Below are 21,322 nucleotides of genomic sequence, written 5' to 3'. Positions count from 1 at the left end.
GAAGCGAATATTACTTCCAATATCGCAGAAGTGTACACGTCCTCTGTGATATTGTTTCTAATACCTAGAAGAAGAGAGGATGATGTTACACCTAATATTGCAGGGGGTGTAACCCCACTTTGTGATATTGTTCCTAATAGCAAGGTGGGAAGAGGGTATTACTTGCAATACCGCAGGAGGTGTACACCCCTCCTGTGATATTGTTCTTAAAATTCAGGGGAGAAGAGGTTGATATTACTGTCTATATTAAAGAGGGTTTACCCGCCCCTTGTGATATTGTTCTTAATATCAAGAAGGGGAGAGAATGATATTACTCCCAATATCACAGTGGGTGTACACTCCCCCTGTGAGATTGTTTCTAATATCCAGTGGAGGAGAGGATGATACTACTCCCAATATCACAGGACGTGTAAACCCTCAATATTGTTTTTAATATTAAGACGGAAAGAGGATGATATTACTCCCAATATCGCAGAGGGTGTACACACCCGTTTGTGATATCGTTTCTAATACCTGGGGGGGAGAGAAAATAATATTCTCAATATCGCAGAAGGTGTACACCCACCCCATGATATTATTAGCCCTAATATTCAGGGGGGAAGAGTATGATATTACTTTCAATATTGCAGGAAGTGTAGACCACCCCCCTGTGATATTGTTTCTAATACCCAGGAGGGAAGAGAATGATATTACTCTCAATAGCGCAGGTTGTGTACACTCCCACTGTGATATTATTCCAAATATTCAGAGGGGGAGAGGATGATATTAATCCCAATATCGCAACAGATGGACAACTTTCTTTGATATTGTTCTTAATATCCAGGGGCAGAAAGAATGATATGACTCCCAATATTGCAAGGGTGTACATCCCCCCTGTAATATTGTTCCTAATATCCAGACGGGGAGAGGATGATATTACTCCCAATATCGCAGAAGATTTACACATTTCCTGTGATATTGTTCCCAATTTCCAGTGAGAGAATAATATTACTTTCAATATCGCAGGAGGTGTACATTCCTCTCTGATATTCTTCCTAATATTCAAGAAGGGAGAGGATAATGTTACTCTCAACCACGCAGAGGCTGTACCCCCTCTCCCTGTGACATTGTTTCTAATATACAGGGGAGGAGAAAATGATATTACTCTCAATATCATAAGGAGTGTACACTGCCCCTGTAAAATTGTTCCTAATATTTAGGAGAAGAGTAGATATCACTCACAATATTGCACAGGGTGTACACTGTGATATTGTTTTTAATATCCAGGTTGAGAGAGGATGATATTACCTGCAATGTCGCACGAGTTTTACAAACCCCCTGTAATATTGTTCTCCATATATGGGAGGAGAGGATGATATTATTTCTAATATCACAGGAGTTTACGCACTGCTAATATGAAGGGAGGAAAAGGATAATATTACTTTCAATATCGCAGAAGGTGTACACCCCCTATGATATTTTTGCTAATCTTCAGAAAAGGATAGGATGATATTACTTCCAGTATCTCAGGGGGTGTATTCTCTCTCTGTGACGTTGTTTTCAATACACATCAGGGGAGAAAATGATATGACTCCCATTATCGCAGGGGGTGTACACTCTTCCTGTGATATTGTTCCTAATATTTAGGAGAGTGGATGATATTACTCCCAATATTCCAGGGGTTATACATACACCCCCCTCGCTTTGAAATTGTTCCTAACATCCAGTGGAGACAAGGATGATATTACTCTCAATATCGGAGGGAACGTACACCCTCCCTGTGACATTATTGCCAATGTTTAGAAGAAGAGTGGATGATATTACTCCCAATATCACAGGGGTTGTACACACCCCCTTTGAAATTGTTTCTAATATCCAGGGGAGGACAGGATTATATTACTGTCAATATCACAAGAGTGTACACCCTCCTTGTGATATTGTTTCTAATATTTATGGTGGGATAAAATGATATTACACCCAATATCTCAGAGTGTGTACACCCTTTTCAGTGATGTTCCTAATATCCGAGGGCGAAGAGGATGACATTACTTCCACTATCGCAGAGGGTGTACAACCCCGCCCCCCCCCACTGTGATACTGTTTCTAATATCCAGACCGAGAAAAATAGTTTTACTCCCAATATTGAAGGGGGTGTACATCCCCTTCTGTGATATAGTTCCTAATGTCCAAATGGAAAGAGGACGATATTACTTGCAATATCACAGGGATTGTACACGCCACTGTGGTATAGCTTCTAATATCCAGGAAGGGAGAGGATGATATTACACCCAATATACAAGGGGGTGTTCACCTACCCTGTGCTATTCTTCCTAATATCCTGGAAGAAAGAGGATGATATCACGCTTAATATAGCTGGAGGTATACACCCTCCCTGTGATATTGTTCCTAATATAAATAGGGGGAATAAATGATATCACTCCCAATATTGCAGGGGGTGTACACCTCTTTTTGATATTGTTTCTAATATTCAGAGGGAAAAGGGATATTACTTCCAATGTCACAGGTATGTACACTCCCACTGTGATATTGTTCCTAATATCCAGAAGACAAGAGGATGGTATTACTCCTCATATTGCAGAGGTATACACTTATTCTGTGATATTGTTTTTAATATTCAGAGGGGGAGCGGATGACCTAACTTCCAATATCGCAGGGGGTATACACCATCCCCTGTGATATTGTTCATAATAACCAGGGGGGAAGATGATGATACTGCTTTTAATATCGCAGGGAGTGTACACACACCCTGTAATATTGTGCCTAATATCCAGGGGGGGAAGAGGATGACATTACTCCCATTATTGCAGAAAATGTACACACCCCTGTGATATTGTTTCTAATATCCAAGGGGAGAGAGGATGATATTATTCCCTTTATCAAAAGAAGAAAGGATTATATTACTCCTAATTTCGCAGGTGGCGTACACCACCCCCGTGATACGGTGTTAAATATCCAGGGCGGAGAAGATGACATTACTACCAATATGTCAGGGGGTGCACACGCTCCCTGTAATATTGCTCCTAATTTCCAGAGGAAGAGAGGATGATATTACTCCCAATATCACAAAGGGTGTACAACCTTCTTGTGATATTGTTCCTAATATCCAGAAGGGGACTGAATAATATTACTACAAATATCATAGTGGGTGTAAACCCCATCTGTGATATTGTTCCTAATATCCAGGGAAAGAGAGGATGATATTACTCTCAATATCACAGGGGAGTGTACACCCCCGCTGTGATATTTTTCTTAATGTCTAGAGAAAGAGAAGATGTTATTAATATCGCAAGTGGTGTACACCTGCCCTTTGATTTTATTCCTAATATTCAGGAATAAAGAGGATGATATTACTCCCAATATCGCAGGGGGTGTACACCCCACTTGTTATATTGTTTTTTATATCCAGTGGGGGAGAAGATGATTATTACACCCCCTTCGATATTGAGGGTAGTATCATCCTCTCCCTCGTCTGGATATTACGAGCAATATCATAAGGTGGGGTAGACCTTCTGCGATATTGGGAGTAATACAATCCTCCCCCCCCTGAATATTATGAACAATATAACCAGGGGGTATACACCCCCTGCAATATTGGGAGTAATATCTTCCTCTTCCCTTACGCATATTACGAACAATATCATAGAACGGTGTACACTTCCTGTGATATTGGCAGTAATATCATCTTTTCTTCTGGATGTTACAAACAATACCACAGGGGAGTATAACGCCCCTGCTATATTTGGAGTAATATCATCCTCTCTTTCTCTAGGTATTACAAACAGTATCCCGGGGGGGAGGGGTTACACCTTCTGTGATATTGGGAGTAATATTATCCTCTTCCTCCTGGATATTATGAACAATATCACAAAGAGGTGTACACTTCCTGCGATATGGGGAGTAATATCATTCTCTTTCCCCCTGGATATTATGAACAATATCACAGGGTGGTGTAAACCTTCTGAGACACTGGAGTAATATCATTCTCTCTCCCCCTGGATATTATGAACAATATCAAATGGAGATGTACACCTCCTGCGATATGGAGACTTATATTATCCTCTCCCTCCTCGGATATTATGAACCTCATCAAAAGGGGGGGTACACCGCCTGCGATATTGGGAGTAATATCATCCTTTCACCCTTTGCATGTTACGACAGGGCGCTGTACACCTTCCGCGCTAAGGGGAGCTATATCACCCGTTTTCCCCGAATATTACGAACAATATCAGAGGAGAAGTGTACACCCCTTTCGATATTAGGATTAATATCATTCTTCCCTCTCTGCATATTAGAAACAATATCACAGGGAGTGTACACTCCCTGCAATATTGGGAATAATATCATCTTCCCCACCACCTGGATATTAGGAACAATATCATAGGGGCGGTGTCCCTGCAATATTTGTAGTAATATCTTCTCCCCCACCCCGGATATTAGGAACAATACGACAGGGGCTGTGTACACCTCCTGCGATATTATGAGTACTATTATCCTCTCCCCTTCAGATATTAAAAGAAATATCACACGGGTGGTGAACAACAGCTGCGATGTTGGAAGTAATCTCATTCTTTCCCACCCTGGATATTATTAACATTATTAACAATATCACAGGAAGGGTGTACACCCCCTGCGATATTAGGAGTAATATCATCATCTCCCCCATTGAATATTAGGAACAATACGACAGGAAAGGTGTAAACCCACTGCGATACTTAGAATATCACCCTCTCTCCCCTTGAATATTAGGAACAATATCACATGCAGCCTGTATACCTTCTGCAACATTGGGAGTGATATCATCTTTTCCCCCCTGAATATTAGAACAATATCACAGAAGAAATGTACACCCCCTGCGATACTGGGAGTTACATCATTTTCTTTCCGCCTGGATATTAGGAACAATATCACAGCAAAGGTGTGCACACCCTGCAATATTGACAGTAATATCATCTTCTTCCCCTCAAATATTAGGAACAATATCACAGGGGGTGGTGTATATCCCTTGCGATGTTGGGAGTAATATTTTCTCCCAACCTATTAGGAACAATATAATGGGGGGGGTGTGCATCCCCTGTGATATTGGGAGTAATATCATTCTTTCCCCCCCAGATATTAGAAACAATATCACAGGGGAAGTGTACACACCCTGTGATATTGGAAGTAATATCATCTTCTATCCCCTGGGTATTAGGAACAATATCACAGGTGGGGTGTACACACACTGTGATATTGACAGTAATATCATAGTCACCCCTGGATATTAGGAACGATATCACAAGAGGAGTGTACATTTCCTGCGATATTGAAAGAAATATTATACTCTCCCCACCTGGATATTAGGAAAAATAGCACAAGGGAGGTGTACATCCCCTGTGATATTGGGTGTAATATTATCCTCTCCTCCCTGGATATTAGGAACAATATCACAAGGCGGGTGTGCACCCCCTGCAATATTGGGAGTAATATTATCCTTTCCTACCCTGGATAGTAAAAACAATATCACAAAGGGTGATATTGAGAGTAATATCATCCTGTCCCTCCCCCTCAATATTAGGAAAAATATCACAGAAAGGGTGTACATCCCCTGCAATATTTGGAATAATACTATTTCTCCCCCTCCGGATATTAGAAACAATATTACAGAAAAGGTGTACACCCTCTGTGATATTGAGAGTAATATCATTGTTCCCTTTTCTAGATATTAGGACCAATATCACAGGGGTGTGTACATCTCCTTCGATATCAAGACTAATATCATTCTCTTTCTTCCTGGATATTAAGAACAATATCACAGGGTGGCTGTACGTTTCCTTCAATATTGAGAGTAATATTGTCCTCTTTTCTTCTGGATGTTAGGAACAATATCACAGGGGGGGTGTACACCTCCTGCAATATTGGGAGTAATATCATCTTCTCCTCCACTGGATATTAGCAACAATATCATCGGGAAGGTGTACACTCCCTGTGATATTGGGAGTAATATTATCTTCTCACCCCCTAAACATTACGAACAAATACAGGGAAGTAAAATACAAATACAGGTGTAAAAATACACCTTCACAGGGAAGGTGTACATCTCCTGCGATATTGAAAGTAATATCATCCTCTCCCACCCTGGATATTAGGAACAATATCACGGGGTGGTGCAAAGCCCCTGTGATATTAAGAGTAATATCATTGGCTCCTTCCTGGATATTAGAAACAATATAACAGGAAGAATGTACACCTTGTGAGATATTGGCAGTAATATCCTCTTCTCCTCTGGATATTTGGAGCAATATCACAGAGGGTGTACACACAGGGTGTTTACCATATTGAGAGTAATATCATCCTCTCTCTCCCTGGATATTACGAATAATATCACAAAGTGGTCTTCACTTTCTGCTTTATTAGGAGTAATATCTTCCTCTCCCTTTCTGGATATTACAAACAATATCACAGGTTGGTGCACACCATTTATGATATTGGGAATAATATCATCCTCTTTGCACTTGATATTACAAACAATATTAAAGGGGGTATACACACCCTGCGATATTGGGAGTAATATCATCCTCTCACCTCCCCCCCCCGAATATTAAGAAGAATACCCCAGGGTGGGGGGGGTCCATGCCCTGCGATATTAGAAGTAATGTCATCCTCTCTACCCCTGGATATTATAAAAAATATCAAAGTAGGTGTACAAACAGGGTGTTTAGAATATTGGGAGTAACATCATCCTCTCCCTTCCTGGATATTACGAACAATATCACAAAGGGGGTGTACATTTCCTGTGATATTGGGAGTAATATCCTCTCATCTTCTGGATATTACCAACAATATCTCAGGTTGGTGCACACTCTTTGCAATACTGGAAGTAATATCATCTTCTCCTTATTTTGTTATTACAATCAATATCACAGGAGGATGTACTCCTGTGCCTTGCCTCCGCTAAATATTATAAACAATATCACAGGAGGTTGTACAACCCAGTGATATTGGGAGTAATATCATCCTCTCACCCCCTTAATATTACAAACAATATCGTAGGAGGGTGTACACCCCTTGCAATATTGGAAGGAATATCATTCTTTTCCCCTCTTAATATTATGAACAATATCACATTAGGGTGTACACCCCCTGCGATACTGGGAGTAATATCATCTTCTCTCTTTCTAGATATTACAAACAGTATCACAGGTTGGTGTACATCCTTTGCAATATTGGGAGTAATGTTATTTTCTCCTCTTATGAATATTACAAACAATATTACAGGGGTGTGTACACCCCCTGTGATATTCTAGGTAATATAATTCTCTTCCTTTTCGGATATTACAAACAGTATCACAGGGGGATGTACACCCCCAGCGATACTGGGAGTAATATTATCCTCTCACCCCCTGATAGTACAAACAATATCACTGGGGAGTGTACATCCCCTGCGATATTGTGAGTAATATCATCCTCTCCCCTCCTGGATATTACGACCAGTATTACAAGGGAGTGTACAACCTCTGCGATACTAGGTGTAATATTCTCTCCCCATCCCCCCTGGATATTACAAACAATGTAAGAGTAGGGTGTAAACTTCTTGCAATGTTGGGAGTAATATTTTCTTTTTCTCTAGATATTATGAACAGTATCACAGGGAGGTATACTTCCCCTGAGATATTGAAAGTAATATCGTCCTCTTCCTCCCCTGGACATTATGAACCATATCCCAAGGGGGTGTAAGCCCTCTGTGATATGGAGAATAATGTCATCCTCTCCCTCTCTGGATATTACAAACCGTATTACAGGAGGTTTTACTTCCCGGAGATATGAGCAGTAGTAACACACTCTCCCCCTCCGGGTATTACAAATCACATCACAAGGGGCTGTATGCCCCCCGCGATATGGAGAGTAATATCACCCTCTCCCCACTGGGATATTATGTACAATATCAAAAGAGGGTGTACTCCCCTTGCGACATGGGGAGTAATTTCACCCTCTCCCCCCGCACCCGAGATGTTACAAACCATACACAAAGGAGTGTACACCCCCCGCGATATAGGGAGTAATATTATCCTCTCCTACTGGGATATTACAAATCATATCACAAAGGGGTGTACGCCTCCCGCGATATAGAGAGTAATATCACCCTCTCCACTCTGGGATATTACAAACCATATTACGGAGGGGGTGTACCTCCCCGTGATATGGGAGTAATATCATTCTCTCCCCTTTGGAATATTATGAACCATATCACAGGGTGCTGTACACCACTCGCGGTATGAAGAATAATATCACTCTCCCCCGAAATATTACAAGCCATATCACCCTCTCTGCCCCAGGATATTAGGAACCATATCACAGGAAGCTGTATTCCCCCAGTGATATGGGGAGTAACATCACCCTCTCTCCCCCAAAGATATTACAAACCATATCACAGGGGAGTGCATACACCCCGCTATATAGGGAGTAATAAAATGCTCTCCCCTTTGGAATATTACGAACCATATTACAGCGGGGTGTAGGGGGTTGTATGCCCACTGCGATATGAAAAGTGTTACCACCCTCTCTCCCCCTGCATATTATGAACCATATCACAGATGTGTGTACGACCGCCGTGATATGGGGAGTAATATCACCCTCTGCCCCCCAGAATATTATGAACCATATCACATGGGAGTGTATGTCTTCCACGATATGGTCAGTGATATCACCCACTCTCCCCCAGGATATTCCTAACCATGTCACACGGGGGTGTGCACCCCCGCAATAAGGAAAGTAATATCACACTTTTCCCCAAAAATATTACGAACCAGGTCACACAGGGGTGTACGCTCCTCACAATATGAGGAGTAATATCACCCTCTGCTTTCCTGGAAATTATGAACCATGCCACAGTGGGGCGTAAGATTCCAGGATATCGAGAGTAATATCACCCTTTCTTTCCCGAGATATTACAAACCATATCACAGGAGAGTGTACACCTCTCATGGTATGAGTAACACAACCCTCTCCCCACCAGGATATTATGAACCATATCACAGAGATGTGTACGCCTCTATGATTAGGAGAACAATATCACCCCTACCCCCTGAGATATTATGAACCATATAACAAGGGGGTGTATGCCCCCTACGATATGGAAAGTAATGCCAACTTCTTTCCCCCAAGATATTACAAACCATATCACAGGGCGGTATACGCCTCGCGATATGGGGAGTAATACCCTCTCTCCCCTGGAACGTTAAGAATATTATACAAGGGGTTGTCCACCCCTCACGCTATGGAGAGCAATATCACCCTCTCCCACCCGGAATATTACAAACCATATTACAGGGGGGTGTACGTCCCCACAATATGGAGAGTAACATCACCTTCTCCCCCCTGGGATATTACGAACCATATCACAGGAAGGTGTACACCCCTTTTGATATGGTAAGTAATATCACCTTTTCCTCCCTGGGATATTACGAATCATATCACAGAGGGGTGTATGCCCCCCGCTATATGGGGAGTAATATCAGCCTCTCAAACTTGGGAGATTACGAATCATATCACACTTTCCACGGTATGTGGAGTTATAATATCCTCTCCCCCCCAGATATTACAAACCATATCACAGGGGAGTGTACACACTCCACAATATGGAGAGTAATATCACCCTCTCCACCCGCCCCCCTGCATATTATGAACCATATCACAGAGGGGTGTAGGGTTCCTGCGATATGGGAAGTAATATCTCCCTCTCCCCTTCTGGATATTGCAAACCATATCACAGGGATGTACACCCCCCGTGATGTGGGGTGTAATATCACCCACTTCTCCCTTCCTCGATATTATGAACCATATCACAGGGAAGTGTACACCCTCCAGGATATTGAAAGTAATATCACCCTCCTCTCCCACTCTGGGTATTATCAACTGTATCACAGAGGTATGTACACACCCAGGGTTTGGGGAATAATATCACCCTCCTCTCCCCACCTGGGTATAACAAACCATATCACAGAAGGGTGTCCACCTCCTGCGATATGGGGAGTAACATCACCCTTCTTTTTCCCCATAAGATATTACAAATTATATCACAGGTGGTCATATATCCCTCGAGATATAATGAGTAACATCACCCTCCTCTCCCCTCCTGGATATTAAAATCATATCACAGCAGGTTGCACACTCTCCGCGATATTATGAGTTATATCACCCACCTCACCCGCTCTGGATATTATAAACCTGATCGCAGGAGGTGCACACACCCCATGATATAAGGAGTAATATCACCCTCCTCTCCTCCCACCCCCAAATATTACAAACAATATCACAGCGGGGATGCACACCTTCTGCGATATTAAGAATAATATCATCCTCTCCCCCCTTGAATATTTGGAACAATATCACAGGGGAAGTGTACACCCTCTGAGATAATGGGATTAGTATCATCCTCTTTCTCCCTGAATATTAGTAACAACATCACGGGATGGTGGGGGGGCGGGGTTACGCCTGTAATCCCGGCACTTTGGGACGCTGAGGTGGGTGGATTTCTTGAGGTCAGGAGTTCAAGACCAACCTAAACAACATCGTGAAACCCCGTCTCTACTAAAAGTACCAAAATTAACCGGGCATGGCGGCAGGTTATACCTATAATCCCGGTTAATCCGGAGGCTGAGGCAGGAGAGTTGCTAAAACCTGGGAGGCGGAGGTTGCAGTGAGCAGAGATCGTGCCATTGCACTCCAGCCCGGGTGACAGGGCGAGACTCCGTCTAAAAAACAAAAAATCGCAGGGGGTATACACACCCTTCGATATTGGGAGTAATATCATGTTCTTTCCTTTTGAATATTAGGAACAATATCACAGGGGGCGTATACACCCCCTGCGATATTGGTAGTAATATCATCATCTCCCCCCTGGATATTAGGAACAATATCACAAAAGGAAAGTACATGCTTTGTGATATTGGGAGTAATATCATACTCATTTTCATTGGATATTTGGAACAATATCATGGGGGAGTGTACACCCCCTTCAATATTGGGAATAATATTATTCTCTTTCCTCTTTAAATATTAAAAACAATATCACAGGGGGATTATATCCTGCGACATTGGGAGTAATATGTTGTTCTTCTTCCCTTGATATTAGGAAGAATATAACAGGAGGGGTGTACACCCCCTGCGATATTGGGAGTCATGTCATTTTCTCCCTCCATAGATATTTGGAACAATACCACAGGAGTAGTGTACACCCTCTGTGATATTGGGATTAATATCACCCTTTCCTTTTTGGATATTAAGAACAATATTACAGAGGTGGTGTACATTTCCTGTGATATTGGGATAAATATCATCCATTCCTTTTTGGATATTAAGAACAATATTCCAGAGGTGGTGTACATTTCCTGCGATATTGGGAGTAATATCATTTTCTCCTCCCTGGATATTACAAACATCACACAGGGGTGTACACTCTGGGATACTGGGAGTAATATCATCCTTTTTCTTTCTGGATATTACGAACAATATCACCGGGAGGGTGTACAGCCCCTTCGATATTTGGAGTAATATTATCCTCTTTTTCCCTGGATATTATGACCAGTATCACAGTGGGATGCACACTACCATGCGATATTGCGAGTAATATCATCTTCTCCCACCCTGGATATTACAAACAATATCACAGAAGGTTGTACAGCCCCTGCGATATTGGGAGTGATAACATCCTCTCTCTCACTAAATATTACGAACAATACCACAGAGGGGTGTACACTCTCTGCGATATTAAGAGAAACATCCTCTACTGTCCCGAATATTATAAAAAATATCACAGTGGGGGTGTACACCCCCTGTGATGATTGGGTGTAATATCACCCTCTCCCCCCCAGAATATTAGGAACAATATCACTGGGGGGTGCACACCGCCTGCGATATTGGGAGTAATATCATCCTCTCCCCCTATAAATATTAGGAACAATATCACAGCAAGGGTGTGCACACCCTGCAATATTGGGAGCAATACCATCCTGTCTCTCCCTGGATATTATTAACTATACTACAGTGGGGGTATACACCTCCTGCGATTTTGGGAGTAATATTATCCTCCAATTCCCTGAATATTGTGAAGCATATCACAGGAGGGGGTGTACACCTTCTGCAATATTGGGAGTAATATAATCTTCTTTCCCTCTGGATATTAGGAACAATATTCCATGAGGGTGTTTATCGCAGAGGGGTGTACACACAAGTTGTTTATGAAATTGGGAGTAATATCATCTCTCTCTTCCTGGATATAATGAACACTATCACAGAGGGGTGTACACCCCCTGTGATATTGGCAGTAATAGCATTTTCTTTCCCCCTGGATATTACAAACAATATCACAGGGGGATGTACACCTCCTGCGATACTCAGAGTAATATTATCCTCTCTGCTTCTAGATATTTTGAACTATATCACAAAAGTTTGTATACCCCTATGATATTGGGAGTAATATTATCCTCTCCCCTTCTAGATATTATGAACAGTATCACAGGAGAGTGTACATCGTCTATGATATTGGGAGAAATATCATCCTCTCTCCCCCCTGAATATTACAAACAATATCACAGGGGGGTGTACACCCCCTGCAATGTTGGGAATAATATCATCCTCTCCTTCTTGTATATTAGGAAAAATATACCAGGGTGTATGTACACCCTTTGAGATATTGGGAGTGATATCATCCTCTTACCCCTTGGATATTAGAAACAATATCACAGGGGTTGTAAACCCCCTGCGATATTGGGAAAAAGATCCTCTTACACCTCTCCCCCCCCCCGTAGTTTTTAGGAACAATATCACAGGGGGCTGTACATGCCCTGCGATATATCCTTCCCCCTTTGGATATTACGAACAGTGTCACAGCCAGGTGGACCCCCTCTGCGATATTGGGTGTAATGTCATCGTTTCTTCGCAGGATATTATGAACAAGATTACAGGAAGGTGTAGACACATGGTGTTTACAACATTGGGAGTAATATCGTCCTCCCTCCCCTTAATATTACCAACAATATCACAGGGGGGTGTACAACCCCTGCGATATTGGGATTAATATCCTCTTCCCCACTGGATATTATGAACAATATCACAGAGGGGTGTACACCTACTGTGATACTTGGAGTAATAACATTCTCTTCCCTTCTAGATATTACAAAAAATATCACAGAAGGTGTACACCCCCTGTGATATTGTGAGTAATATCATCCTCTACTCCTCTAGATATTGCGAACAATATCACAGGGTGGTTTTGACCCCCTGTGATAGCAGGAGTAATATTATCCTCTCCTTCCCTAAATATTATGAACGATATCACAGAAGGGTGTGCACTCCCTGCGATATTGCAAGTAATATCATCCTCTCGACCCTGAATATTATGAACAATATCACAAAAAAGTGGACACTCCCTGATATTTGGTGTAATATCAAATATTTGATGATATTTGGTGTAATATCATCCTCCCTCCCCTGAATATTATGAACAATTTCAGTCGGGGGTTGTACACACCCTGCATATTGGGAGTAATATCATTCTCTCCTTTTCTGGGTATTAGGAAACATATAACAGGGGAGGTGTACACTTCCTGCAATATTGGGAGTTAGGATATTGCGATATTAGAAACAATATCACAGCAGGGGTGTACATCCCTTTCGATATTGGGAGTAATATTCTCAGCCCCCTTTATATTTGGAGCAATACCACGGGGCGGGCGGTGTGCACCCACAGGGATATTGGGAGTAATATCATCCTCTCCCCTGGTGGATATTAGGAACAATAACACAGGGGAGGTTTATACCCCCTGCAATATTGAAAGTAATATCCTCGTCTTTCTTCTTAGATATTAGATATTAGGAACAATATCACCCCTGTGATATTGGGAGTAATATCATCCTTTCCCCCCTGGATATTAGGAACAATATCACGAAAGACTGTACAACCCATGCAATATTAAGAGTAATATCATTCTCTCTTCCCCTGGATAATATGAACAACATCACAGAGTGGGTGTACACCTTCTGGATAATGGAAGTAATATGTTCTTTCTTCATGGATATTAGGAAAAATATAACAGAGTGGATGTACACTTTCTGCGATATTGGGAGTAATATCATCCTCTTCTCTAAATATTATGAAAAATACCACAGTGGGGGTGTACACCTGTGATATTGAATGTAATATCATCCTCTCCCTCCCTGAACATTAGGAACAGTATCAGAGGAAGCATGTACACCTTCTGCCATATGGGGAGTAATATCATCCTCTTTTTCTCTGGACGTTAGGAACAATACCACAGGAGGGGTGTGCACTACCTGAAATATTGGGAGTAATGGCATCCTCGCCCCCTCTAAATGTTAGGAACGATATCATGGGGGGGTGTACAGCCCCGCTATAATAGGAATAGCATCATGCTCTTCCCCACTGGATATTAGGAACTATGTTACAGGAAAGGTGTACAACAACCCCTGCAACATTGAAAGTAATATCAACCTCTTTCCCCCTGAATATTACAAACAATACCACAGGGGTGTGTACACCCCCTGCGATATTGGGAGTAAGATTATTTTCTCTCTGCCTGGATATTAGAAACAATATCACAGAAGTGGTGTACACCCCCTGTGATATTGGGAGTAATATCATCCTCCCCCCACCCCCTCTGCATATTAAAAACAGTATCACTGGGGAAGTGTACACCCACAGCGATATTGAAACCAATGTAATTTTTCTCCCAAACTGAATATTAAGAACAATATTACAGGGGATGTGCACCCCTGCCAAATTGACAGTAATATCCTCCTCTCCCCTCCTGGATATTAGGAACAATATCACAGAAAAGGTGTACATTCCCTGAGATATTAGGAGTAACATCATCCTCTCTCCCTCTGGATATTAGGAACAATATCACAGGGGGTGGTGTACACCCCCTGGAATAGTCACAGTAATATCATCGTATTTTTCCCTGCATATTAAGAAGAATATCGCAAGGGAGGTTTACACTTTCTGTGATCTTGGAAGTAATATCATCCTCTCCCTTCCTGGATATTAGGAACATTATCACAGGGGGCTTGTACACCCCCTGCAATATTGGGAGTAGTATAATCCTCTCCACCCCTGGATATTAGAAACAGTATCTCATGGGGGGTGTACTCCTTCTGCAATATTGGGCATAATAAGATCCTCTACTTCCCTTGATATTAGGAACAATATCAAAGGGCGGGTGTACACACCCTGCAATATCGAGAGTAATATCATCCTCTCCACCCTGGATATTGAGAACAATGTCATGGTGGGTGGGGGGGGCAGTTGTATGTCCTCTGTGATATTGAGAGTAATATGATTCCCACCCCCCTTGATATTAGGAACAATATCAAAGGGTGAGTGTATACCCCCTTCTATATTGAGAGTAATATTATTCTCTTCCTTCCTGGATATTAGGAACAACATTACAAAAAGGAGTACACCCCCTGCAATATTACGAGTAATATCATCCTCTCCCCCCTGGATATTAGGAACAATATCACAAAGGGGATGTACCCTCTCTGTGATATTGAAAGTAATATAATCATCTCCCCTCCTGTATATTAGGTACAATGCCACATGGGTGGTGTACACCCCCTGCTATGATAGGAGGAATATCATGCTCTTTCCCCCTGGATATTAAGAACAATATCACAGGGGAGCTGTACACCCCCTGTGATATTGCTAGTAATATTATCCTCTCCCCCACTTGATTTTAGAAACAATATTACAGGGAGTGTGCACACACCCTGAGATATTGGGAGTCATGACATCCTCTCCCCTTCTGGATATTAGGAACAACATAACGGGGGTGTACACCCTCTGCGTTATTAGGAGTGATATCCTCTCTCCCTCTGGATATTAGGAACAATATCACAGAGACATGTACATCCCCTGCTATAATGTGGTAATATCATTCTCTCCCTTCCTGGATATTAGAAACTATATCACAGATGAGGTGTACAACTCCTGCAATATTGAAAGAAACATCATCCTCTTACCCCCTGAATATTAGGAACAATATCACAGGGAAAGTGTACATCTTCTGCGATATTAGGAATAATACCATTTTTCCCCTACTTGGATTAGAAACAATATCACAGGGGGGGTGTACATCCTCTGCGATATTGGGAGTAATATCATCCTCTACCCTCTGTATATTAAAAACAGTATCAACAAAAGGGTGTACACCTCCTGAGATACTGGGACTAATATTCTTTTCTCCAAACCTATATATTAAGAATAATATCACAGAGGGTGTGCACCCCCTGCAATATTGGGAGTAATATCATCCTTCTCCCTCTTGGATATTAGGAACAATATTACAGGGGGGTGTATACCCCCTGCAATATTGGGATTAATATCGTCCTCTCCCCTCCTGGATATTGGGAAAAACATCCCGGGGAGGTGTATACACCCTGCAATATTGGGAGTAATGTTATTTCCCCCCTCACTGGATATTAGGAAGAATATCACAGAAGGTGTGTAAACCATCTGTGATATTAGGAGTAATATCATCCTCTTCCCCACTGTATATTAGGAACAATATCACAGGAAAGGAGTGTACACCTTCAATATTGGGCGTTATATCATTCTTTCTTTTCCTGGATATTAGAAACCGTATTACAGGAGGAAGTGTACACCCCCTGTAATATTGGGAGTAATATTATCCTCTCCCATTCTGGATATTAGGAACCATATCTCTGGAAAGTTGTGCACTCCCTGCGATATTTGGAGTAATATCATCCTCTCCCTTCCTGGATATTAGGAATAATATCACAAGGGGTATGTACACTCTCAGCAACATTGAAAGTAATATCCTCTCCCCCACTGGATATTATTTGCAATATTACAGGGTGTGTGTACACTCCCTGCGATATTGAGAGTAATATCATCTTCTCCTCCCCTGGATATTACAAACAATATTGCGGGAGGGGCGGTGTACACCCCCTGTGATATTGAGAGTAATATTATCCTGTCTCCCCCTGGATATAAGAAACACTATCACAGGGGTTTGTACACCCCTCCGACATTGGGTGTAATATCATCCTCTCTCCCTCTGAATCTTAGGGTTCACAGAGGGTGTGTTCACCTCATGCAATATTGGGAGTAATGTCATTCTCTTTTCCTCTGGATATTAAAAACAATATCACAGGGTGGGTATACACCCCCTGTGATATTGGGAGCAATATTATCCTCCCTTGCCCCTTGATATTAGGAAAAATATCACACAAAATGTTTACAATTCCTGCAATATTGGGAGTAATATCACCCTCCTTAGAGAGTAATAACAGGAAAGTTAAAGTCTGTCTGCTTTTAGAAAACGAGTTCTCATTAGCAAAATGACTCAAATATATAAAAAAAAAACTAAAAAGAATTCATCAGATTTGGCTATTAAGAAGTCAATGATTGAGAAATGGATTGTGATGAAGAGGGAATGGAAGATAAACAGGCAACAGTGAAAGGAAGCTATGGATCTCAAACTTGATTGGTCAGAAAAGGGGAGAAACATGTAGATGGCTACTCCAAGTATATTCTTTTAAAACAATTAGAGAATCTCAGATTTCAAAATATTTTAGAAAATAAAAAAAATATTAACTGACCTGTTTATTTTTCATTTCCTAACTATGGATAGTATCTCTAGGCTTCCTGTCTTATGACAATGAGATCTGCACCTCTGCCTGTCCCTGCACTTTTTCCCCACTTTCTACCTCCCCACTTCTGTCACCTGTACTTTTACTACTTTATCAAGGATGATAATATATACAATGTGTTCTGTAACTAAGTTATTTTACATTTTATCTTTATTGAAAAACAATAGTGTTTGTATTATTGCAGCTTTAAAATTATAGGCTCTGCTGTGAACCATCATTCAAAATAATAAAACTGCAAACACTAAATATATTTGTGTTTTTCCTGGTTTTTCCTGTAGGATCTAATGCCTTTTTAAAGTACCTGTCTTTCTTTCCCTGCACCCTTACATATCCCTACTTTCTTTGGAAACAGCCCTTTATATCAACTCTTTTAAAATCTCCCTTCCTTCCTTGCCCACACAGAACTCCTTGCTAGCATCCCTATTCTCTAGGCTGCTCTCTAGGAAGAGACACACCATGCTCTTCCTAGAATTTCAGGTTCCTGCTTGTCTGAATTGCATCACCTTTTTTTGAATGTCGTTTCTTCGCTTTCTTGCTTATTTATTGAAACATATCTTCAATTCACTTCCTAAGTAAAGTTTATGGATCCCCTCCATATATGTAACATTTTATTTGGCCCTCACATTTTATTAATTCTTGGGTACATATTTTTAATGGCTTTTTTCCTCCACAATTTTAAAAGCATTTTTACTGAGAAGCTAAATATACAAATGAACAATAACCAGACCACATATAAAAATACAGCTTTGACTCACAATCTGCTACAACCAGTTTAGGGAACAAATCCCTTATCTACAGTAACCAGACCAGGAAGCCAGGCTACTACCTGACATTTAGACTTGGAGGAAGTCAAACCACTATCTCTAGCAAACAATCGAAGAAGACTAAATGGTTATTGTTTGGTTTTGGATTGTTTGTTCCTGAAAAACAAACAAACAAAAAAATGGATCCCAAACAGTCAGTTGATTAATAATGGTAGGTTCCCTAATTTTTGTTCCTGCTTTCAACTTAGTACAAGCCAAAGAAAGGCAGACACAGTATACACCCTTTGTTAATCACATAAGATGCCCCACTTCTAGTTAGCCTACCTACAGCTTCCTTATACCAACACCTTCCAATCAGCATACATGAAGCCTTCCCGTTTTTCCACTATAACACTTTGCCACATCTCTGCCTCCCGTTTCAGTTTCTGCCAAAACCAAGTAATGGTGGCTGACTCCATTGCTAAAGAAAGCCCTAAATAGACTGCCTTTGCTTTCTCACCTGGGTGGTCTTTATTTATTGACACATTATACATGGACTTCTAGAATTAATGCTATTTATAAGACTGATAACAGTGTGACGTTTTTCCTAATATCAGTTTCATTGGCATATAATCATACACAACACAATTCACCCACTTAAAGTATACAATTCAATAATTTTGTATATTGAATTAATAATTAGTATATTCAATACTATTATAATAATTATTATAAATAATTAGTTTTATTTAAATAATTCATAATATATAAATAATTATTATAAAGTTATAAATAGTATAATTATTATTATTATTAATTAATAATTAGTATATTCACAGACCTGTGCAACCATTCCTACAAGGACTTTTTTGTCTCCAAAAAAGAAACCCAGATGGTGCCTGGGGAAGGGTGAATGAAGGGACTGGGGGACTGCTCACTCTTGCCACAGACCTCTGAGATCCTAGCTGCAGGAGATCCCACATCCCCTAGGACATGGGAAGTAGCAGGGGATCTCCCCAGAGATTAGACAGAAATGGACTTGCAGCAAGCATGGAACCAGGGACATTTGAGTGCAGGTCAACTTCAGTGGAGCCTGGCCTTAAGTGCCCATCCTGCAGGGCTACCTGTCTCCCTCTGAGAGGCTTTGGCTCCAGCTAACTGCCAGGGAGAAAACAGGATCTGCTTCCCCACAGGTCTAGGGAACATCTGCCTAAGAGCCCCCTAACTGCCAGCCCATCCTAGAGGCCCAACTTGGCCACCCCATAGGAGTGTGTACACAGTGCAGCCTCTGCTGCCCAGTCTGGAACCTTTGTTACACCTGAGTGTGTTCCAGCAGCCTGGGAGCCCTTTGGATCCTCCAGTGTACCTGGAGGTGGGTCCAGAGGAGGGAGCCATGACCAGGTTTTGCCACCCCAGGGCCACAGTTTGTGGCTTAGGAGTGCTGAGCCATGATCTGTGCTCAGCACCTGAATGAGAGATGAGCCAGCATTCTCAAGAAACTGAGAGAGGTGAGTCACACAAGTTCTTAGACTGGTGTGGGACCTAGGTTTGCCTCCCTCCGCAGGGTTGGTCTGGTAAGAGTGCGGTCTATCTCCCTGCTAGATCTCTCCTCAGGAAAGCCCCATAGCCCAAAAGACCTAACAACAACTACCAAAGCCATATGCTCAGTGCCAATGATGGGAGGTGGCTCCTCGAAGGTCCAGGAGTAGAGACCCAGTGAGGGGTTCAACACTATCCTCCTCACACCACAGAACACATCTGCAAATGCAAAGTCATACAAAGAAGCCATGTGGCTAAGTAAGAGCCTATCCATGGCCCATTGATCTCAAGTCCCATCTACTGGATTGTAGCCCAAACTACAGTAAGAAACATTTTACTAATTCTCCCCACTGCAAAGCCAAGGACAAGAATTCAACAATAGACAAATATCCACTATAGAGTCTTAGCCCTTCAAAAACTTCCAGAAAGAAAGTCAATTGACTATACTCAATTTACACCACAGTTAAAAGAATAACAGATGGGAAAGAATTAGCACAAAAACTCTGGAAATTCAGAAAACCAGAGTGTCCCATTACCTCCAAAGAAACCCAATAGCTCCCCAGCAATGGTGCTTAACCAGTCTGAATTGTCTGAAATGACAGACTTGGAGTTCCTTACATGGGTGGGAAGGAACACCACTGAGATCCAGGAGAAAGCTGAAACTCAATCCAAGGAAGCAAAGCAATTCAGTAAAATGATTGAAGACCTGAAAGACAAAGCAGCCATTTTAAGAAAGACCCAAAATGAACTTCTTGAGCTGAAAAAAAATCACTGCAAGAATTTTATAATATAATTGGAAGTATTATCAGCAGAAGGGACCAAGCTGAGGAAAGAATCTCAGAGCTGGAAGACTGCTCCTTCAAATCAACTCAATCAAACAAAAATAAAGAAAAAAGAGTTAAGAAAAATGAACGGCATGCACACGTATGTTTATTGCAGCACTATTCACAATAGCAAAGACTTGGAACCAACCCAAATGTCCATCAGTGACAGACTGGATTAAGAAAATGTGGCACATATACACCATGGAATACTATGCAGCCATAAAAAAGGATGAGTTCGTGTCCTTTGTAGGGACATGGATGCAGCTGGAAACCATCATTCTCAGCAAACTATCGCAAGAACAGAAAAACAAATACCGCATGTTCTCACTCATAGGTGGGAACTGAACAATGAGATCACTTGGATACAGGAAGGGGAGCATCACACACTGGGTCCTATTGTGGGGAGGGGGTAGGAGGGAGGGATAGCATCAGGAGATATACCTAATGTAAATGACGAGTTAATGGGTGCAGCACACCAACATGGTACATGTATACATATGTAACAAACCTGCACATTGTGCACATGTACCCTAGAACTTAAAGTAT

General features: G+C 41.6%; 1 protein-coding gene across 2 annotated transcripts in view; it reads left to right on the top strand.

Moving 5' to 3' along the window:
• Positions 1 to 21,322, top strand: part of LOC126953305 (60S ribosomal protein L21-like) — a 710,657-nt gene that overhangs the window by 5,636 nt on the left and 683,699 nt on the right. Inside the window, exon 1 of one of the 2 annotated variants that reach the window (XM_050788799.1) lies at positions 8,717 to 8,726. The exons of the other annotated variant lie outside the window; for it this stretch is intronic. The gene's annotated coding sequence lies outside the window, so the exon portion shown is untranslated. Of the gene's footprint in view, positions 1 to 8,716; positions 8,727 to 21,322 lie in introns of those variants that run through there. 2 annotated transcript variants of the gene reach the window in all.

This window comes from Macaca thibetana, chromosome 4, assembly GCF_024542745.1.
Source record: "Macaca thibetana thibetana isolate TM-01 chromosome 4, ASM2454274v1, whole genome shotgun sequence".
Classification (NCBI taxonomy): Eukaryota; Metazoa; Chordata; class Mammalia; order Primates; family Cercopithecidae; genus Macaca; species Macaca thibetana.
The sequence above is the reverse complement of the archived record's forward strand: the minus strand, read 5'-3'. Positions and strand labels throughout refer to the sequence as shown.